This window comes from Trachemys scripta, chromosome 1, assembly GCF_013100865.1.
Source record: "Trachemys scripta elegans isolate TJP31775 chromosome 1, CAS_Tse_1.0, whole genome shotgun sequence".
In the NCBI taxonomy this organism is placed as follows: Eukaryota; Metazoa; Chordata; order Testudines; family Emydidae; genus Trachemys; species Trachemys scripta.
Window position 1 is genome coordinate 134642579 of NC_048298.1, and position 6848 is coordinate 134649426.

A 6848-nucleotide genomic window follows, 5' to 3' on the forward strand; every position below is an offset into this window, starting at 1 on the left:
TCTAGGTTGGATATTAGGAAACACTATTTCACTAGGAGGGTGGTGAAGCACAGAAATGCGTTACCTAGGGAGGTGGTGGAGTCTCCTTTTTTGGAGGTTTTTAAGGCCCGGCTTGACAAAGCCCTGGCTGGGATGATTTAGTTGGGAATTGGTCCTGTTTTGAGCAGGGGGTTGGACTAGATGACCTCTTGAGGTCCCTTCCAACCCTCATATTGTATGATTCTATGATTCTATGAAAAGGTCATTTAGTCAAGTTACCTGCACTGAGGCAGGTCCAAACATACCTAGATCATCCCTGACCGGTGTTTGTGTAAACAGTTTTTAAAAACCTCCAAAGATGAGGATTCCACAACCTCCCTTGTAAGTCTATTGCAGTCCTTAAAAATCCTTATACCTGGAAAGTTTCTTTCTAACTCTAACCCTAACCAAATTCTCCCTTGTTGTAGATTAACTTGATTACTTCTTGTCACCTCTCAGGCTTCTCTTCTCTACTCTAAGCATGCACAGTCTTGTCAACTTTCCTCATATGTCATATTATCATTTTTGATGCTGTCCTCTGGACTCCCTCCAATATGTCCACATCTTTCCTAAATGTGGCACCCAGAAATTGACACAAGACTCAAGCTCAGGTCGCACCAGTGCTGAATACAGAGGGACAGTTACCTCTGATGCCTTACATATGACACATGTTAATACATCAAAAATTATATGAAAATTATTTTGTAACTCCATCACACTGGGGTTTCATATTCAATTTTTGATCCACTATAAACTCCAGATCCTTTTCAGCAGTATCACTGCCTAGCCAGCTATTCTCCATTCTGTAGTTGTACATTTAATTTTTCTTTCCTAAGTGTAGTACTTTGCACTTTTCTTTAGTGATTTTCATCTTGTTGATTTCAGACCAATTCTCTAATTTGTCAAGATCATTTTGCATACTAAACCTGTCCTCCAACATGCTAACAACCCCTCCCAGCTTGGTGTTATCCACAAATTTTATAAGCATGCTTTTTACTCCATTATCTACATCACTAATGAAAACATTGAATATACTGGACCCAGGACCCTGGTAACTAATCTTTAAGTAAGGTCTTTCCCCCCGTTTTATACCCACCGTATATAATTTCATATACACTATATTACCTTAGCTTGCTTATCATAATGTCATGTCAGACTGTGTCAAAAGACTTACTAAAACCAAGATATATAATGTGTATAGCTTCTCTTCTATCCACTGGATCTGTAGCCATGTCAAAGAAGGAAATTAAGTTGGTTTGGCATGATTTTTTCTTGATCAATCTACGTTGTCTCAAAGATATTTCCTAATGGTTCTGAGATTGCTTTAGTTAGTTCCTTAAGTACTTTAGAGTGAATGTCCTCAGGCTCTGCTCACTTGAACACATGTCACTTATCTAACTATTATTTATCCTGTTCTTTTCCTGTTTTGGCTTGTGTTTCTTCCCCCTTGCTGTTAGTATTAATTGTATTTAAATATTTGGTACAATTACCTATTTATTAAAGGCATTAAACACTTCACCCTTCTTGATATAATTCGTCATTAGCTGTCCTTTGGGCTAAGTCAAGGACCTGCACTTTCCTTCACCTTTCTGTAGCACCTGATGCATTTACAGACACACTTTTTATTAACTTGTATGGCTCTTGCTATTTGCTCATTTGGTGCCTTGCCGTTTCTGATTTTGTTCCTACATGCTTGTGCCATTCTTTTGTACTCATCCTTCACAGATTGTCCACGTTCCACTTCTTGTTGGATTCCTCCTTGATATTCAATTTGTTAAAGAGCTCTTGATAGGGCCATACTGGCCTCTAACCCCACATTGAGCACAGGCAGAAGGGGGAGGGGAGCCTCTCCTGCCAAGAGGCAAGCAGCCTGGCCACACCCCTCATGCAGCTGCCACAACTGCCAGTCATTGAGTCAGGGACCCTCAGCTGCAACCAACAGAGGTAACAGGGCCTGCTATAAAAAGAGAGAGTTCAACTAAGGAAGGGAGGCCTGAGTCAGCAAAGGGGTGACATCCCTGCACCTGGCTGTCTCCAGAAACACAGCCCACAGGGGCTGAAGCAGAGCACTAAGCCTAATTAGAGCCATGGGCCAAGCATTGTTGTGACCAGAGGGAGGGATAGCTCAGTGGTTTGAGCATTAGCCGGCCAAACCGAGGCTTGTGAGCTCAATCCTTGAGGGGGCCACTTAGGGATTGGGGCAAAATCAGTACTTGGTCCTGCTAGTGAAGGCAGGGGGCTGGACACAATGACCTTTCAAGGTCCTTTCCAGTTCTAGGCGATACCAAAGAAAACCAGTCAGGGGGCAATAGAGATCTCCTGAAAGTCCATAGAAAGAAGTGGTGATACCTTCACATCATAATAATTTGCTCTTGTGCCTTTGAATATTGTCTCTTTGACAAACTGCCAGCTTTCCTAAACTCCCTGTTCCTTCAGATTTTCTTCCCATGGTGTCTTACCTACTCTTTTAAGAAGCTGTAAGATAAACTAGTCAACCTCCCACTTCAATGTTTTCCATCTCATCTCTGGTGCTTCTCAGCATGTAGGTTTCACCAGCTTAGATTCCCTGATACTTGCAGATCAGTAAGTGAGTGATAAATGGAGTCTAACTCTGCATGAAGAAGCCTCACTTACAGATCCTCACTGAATTTTACCCATTGTGCAAGAATCCTGCTCAATAATTACTAACAAAGAACCAGCCAATTAATTACACTAGCACTCACACTGGATGTATATAATCCAAAAAATACACAAAGTTCCTCTAGGGGGAAAACAAACAAACATGATTTGTGTATAAAAGGAAAGTGATGTTGGCATAGCAATAATTATTTTATTTGCTATAGCACAAGAGTTCTCATGCCAGCATCAAAATACAAACAACCATGTCAATGCTTGTGAATCTCAAGATGGTTTGTGATGCACTTGACTCAAAATCAAACTACAAGAGAAAATCTATTATTACAAATTGAACTTAATACTTCTAATAAAAGAACATCTAGAGGCCCCAATCAGGTATGGGCCTCCGTTATATTAGATGTTGTAAAAACACACCATAAGAGATAGCTGCTATGTGAGAGAGATGACAAACTTAATACAGACAAAGCACATTAAGTGGATGAAACAGTCAAGTGGAGGAAATGTGGGAGGGAGGACAAGTGTAACAGCAACAGAAGAAACATAAACTGTATTTCTTTTTAAGGGTGGAAGTTTCTTTGCCCAGAAAATTGGTTTCCCCATGGAGAGAAATGTTACCACTTTTCTACTGAATCCAAACCTTGGCTGGAGAGTCAAAAGGCCTGCTCTTCTCCTGGCTCCAGACTCCTCCTTATAGAAAACAAAGAAGAGCTGGTAGAGTACCTTTCTCTTTGGAGAGTTGCATATTCAAAACAGCCAATAAAAGATTTGTCAGTGAAAAGAGGATTGTGGAAAATGAGATTTGGCTTCATTTGGTAACTTGCTTTATGATGGCTTTTTTTTTCTTGAAGGCTAATTACCTCACACCTCCTCTTCTCTCCCCAGCATTAGAGCCATAACTGAACCATAAATTAAATTAAAAGGCACCTGATGAAAGGCAAAACCCCAATGTCACCAGTACTTTTCATATTCAAGCTACATCTATTACTGTAGTATAAGAAAAACCTGTACATCACTCTGGGCATTTTTCTCTGTCTCAGAAGTGATCTAGGGGAGGTATTGCCCTCTAGACAAGAGAGTGAATAGAGATTAACCAACAAAGAATGTTGTCACAATTTCTACAGCAAACACTTGTGAATGAAATGATCAGGTTGGTTAATGGGGTTGATCAACCATGAGTAGGGCCCTACCAAATTCACGGTCCATTTCAGTCAATTTCATGGTCATAAGATTTTAAAAATCATACATTTAATTATTATAGCTATTTAAGTCTAAAATTACATGGTGGTGTAATTGTAGGGGCCCTGACCCAAAAAGGAGTTGTGTGTGTGTGTGTGTTGGGGAGGGGGTCAAAAGGTTATTGTAGGGGGGGATTGTGGTACTGCTACCCTTACTTCTGTGCTGCTGCTGGCAGCAGCACTGCCTTAAGAGCTGGGCAGCTGGAGAATGGTGACTGCTGGCTGAGATCCAAGCTCTGAAGGCAGAACTGTCGCCAGCAGCCGAGCAAAAGTAAAGATGGCATAGTATGGTATTGCCACCTTTACTTCTGAGCCGCTGCCTGCAGAGCTGGGCCCTCAGTCAGCAGCCGCCATTCTCCTGACCCCCAATGCTGAATGCAGCAGTGCAGAAGTAAGGGTGGCATGGTATGGTATTGCCACCATTACTTCTGCACTGCTGCTGGCGCGGTGCTGACTTCAGAGCTGGGCGCCTGGCCAACAACCGCCACTCTCTGGCCACCTAGCTCTGAAAGCAGAGCAGAAGTAAGGGCAGCAATACCGTGACCCACCTAACATAACTTTGTGACCCCCTTGCAGCTCTCTTTTGGGTCAGGACCCCCAGTATGAGAAAAGTTCATATACCCTGTGATATCTGTATAGTATAGGGTAAAAGCACACACACAAAAAAAACAGATTTCAAGACAGGGAGACCAGATTTCATGGTCTATGACGCATTTTCATGGCCATGAATTTGGTAGGGTCCTAACCATGAAGCTACCTCAGGACATAGGGATCTGTTAACCACACCACTGTACCTGATATCCATACAGTTGTGAAACGAGCAAATACCTGATGCACGTACATCCATGAAATGAGCAGGGAAAGGAATGAACTGGCTTTGTCTTTGTACAGGATTTTATAAGCCCCCTGGCAACTTCTCACTGGATAGGATTGTCACGTGAGAAGACCGACAGATTGTGGATGTGGGTGAACGGTACAGCTTTTTCCACTGACTGGTAAGTTCCAGACACAACTAGAAACTTCTCATTTCAATGAAGTGAATTGACAGTGCTATGACAGAGAGAAACCCAAGCTTCAGTAAAAAGGAGTACAATATGTCATCACTGAAATGTATTTTTAAATTCTATGGGGCAGCAAAGGATGGTACAAGTCAAGGTTGAGGTGTATTGATCAAAAAGCTGGATGAAACATCAAAGGTGGAGGGGAAGCCGGTGCTGCAGGTCAAGAAGAAGTGCATTGGCAATGAACTGAGGGCAGTAAGAATTCAAGAAAAAAAAAGAATAGAGAGGAGGTTGTGTCATGGCTGAAATGCACTGGCAGTTAAGTGAAAAATTTGCACAGATACACTACAGAAGCTCCCCGACTTACACAACGCGTTCCATTCCGGAATGCCTTGCGTAAGTCGAATTTTGTGTAAGTCGGAAATGTATCTCCAACAATTACGGTGGGGGGGGGGAGAACTTATGGAACTTTTTCCATAAGTCCAGATTTCCGTAAGTCGGGTTTGCATAACCCGTGGAGCATCTGCACTCCTGACTCTAGCCAATGCAATTATTCCCTCACATTCATAAATACCAAATTTACTGATGATTTTTTTAATAATGGCCCCTCTGCTTCTCCTCAATTGTTTTCTTCTTATTAAAATTATTTGTTTTTGCCACGTTTAAATTATAGACATTTTAACCTTTGAAAAAATAAGGTAGTAATAGAGATATAACTAGAAAGATTTTAAGTAACATTTTATTCTATCATAGGTTTGCAATAAATAAAGGATACATTGATGGGAACTGTGCACTTGTCACAGGTGGAGAACTCTCCTCTGGTCCATGCAAAGATGAAAAGCGCTATATTTGTGAGCAGCTGGTTCTTTGGCCAAAGCCTGACATATCAGCATGAAATGGACCATGGAAATCATAAAATCTGGGGCATCCCAAACACAATGACAAATATATCCCAATAAATACTACCACTTTCAACTTTCCCTCTTCAGAGGCTACATTTATGCTGTAAAATTGTAACACACTTTACTGTGTGTGGCGACGAAAAAGGAAGGAGACAGAGCGCCAGGTCGTGGTAGCCGAAAAAGCCTCCCAGGGACTTTTCACTGGGGTTTTTATTATCTTACTTCTTTAGTTACAACACTTATAAGTGGTTGAATTTCTGCGCATAGGAGGAGCATACAATACTCATCAACATGACTTAACAAGGTCATATCTTGTGCACGTGAAAGCGAGCAGCGAGGGTGATGATTAGGTCAGCCAATAAATTTTTTTAATCACAGGCGTGGGGGTGTAGGCCGCTCCGGCCTTGCAGCCACGGGCGCAGTGTGCTGCAGCCGTGAACTAACAATTCTGGAGTTGTGTGTCTCTACAACTGTGACCACATATTGTTCATGAGTCTGTGTCAAAAGAAGCTGGGAATGGCCACTTAGAGTAAAAAGCAGATAGTTAAATCTGATAAACCATATATCTTTTGGATAATTGGAGCCAGTCAGAGCCCTCCCACAAGCTGAACCTGGTCTCTTTTTCATTTTCCAGCTCATTGATAGTTTATTTTAAAATAGTAATTAGTTCATTTCTGGTTCAAATACTTTTCTTTCAGTAAATTGGTAAAAATATCTGATTTAGATGCCATCTTTTATATTTTTTTACTTTGTTGCATTTCATTTAGTCACAGAAAAAATGCTGTAATGATGCAATACTAATACAAGGACAACATTGATCAAACTCGCAAGTACCTTTTGGGGAAAATAGTTTGAAGGTGTTCTTTAAGAGTATCGTGGGATGAACTGAGATGGATGTGAGGGGCAATCAATATCCATGTCCATGGGGCCAACACAGCAAAGGAAAATTCACCTGCCCCACTCACTCCCCACCACCCCTAACCTCCAGCTTCTCAAATCACTGAGCAAACCTACAAGTGCATCATAAACAAGATGAGAGTAACAGAGAAGCCCTG

At 41.6% G+C, this 6848-nt stretch overlaps 1 long non-coding RNA gene across 1 annotated transcript; it reads left to right on the forward strand.

The window, feature by feature from the left end:
- Positions 1-3272: 3272 nt before the first annotated feature.
- Positions 3273-5911, forward strand: LOC117870852. Its single transcript, XR_004644054.1, has 3 exons — positions 3273-3366; positions 4782-4885; positions 5645-5911. It is a non-coding gene; the product is annotated as an uncharacterized LOC117870852 (long non-coding RNA).
- The last annotated feature ends 937 nt before the right edge of the window (positions 5912-6848 follow it).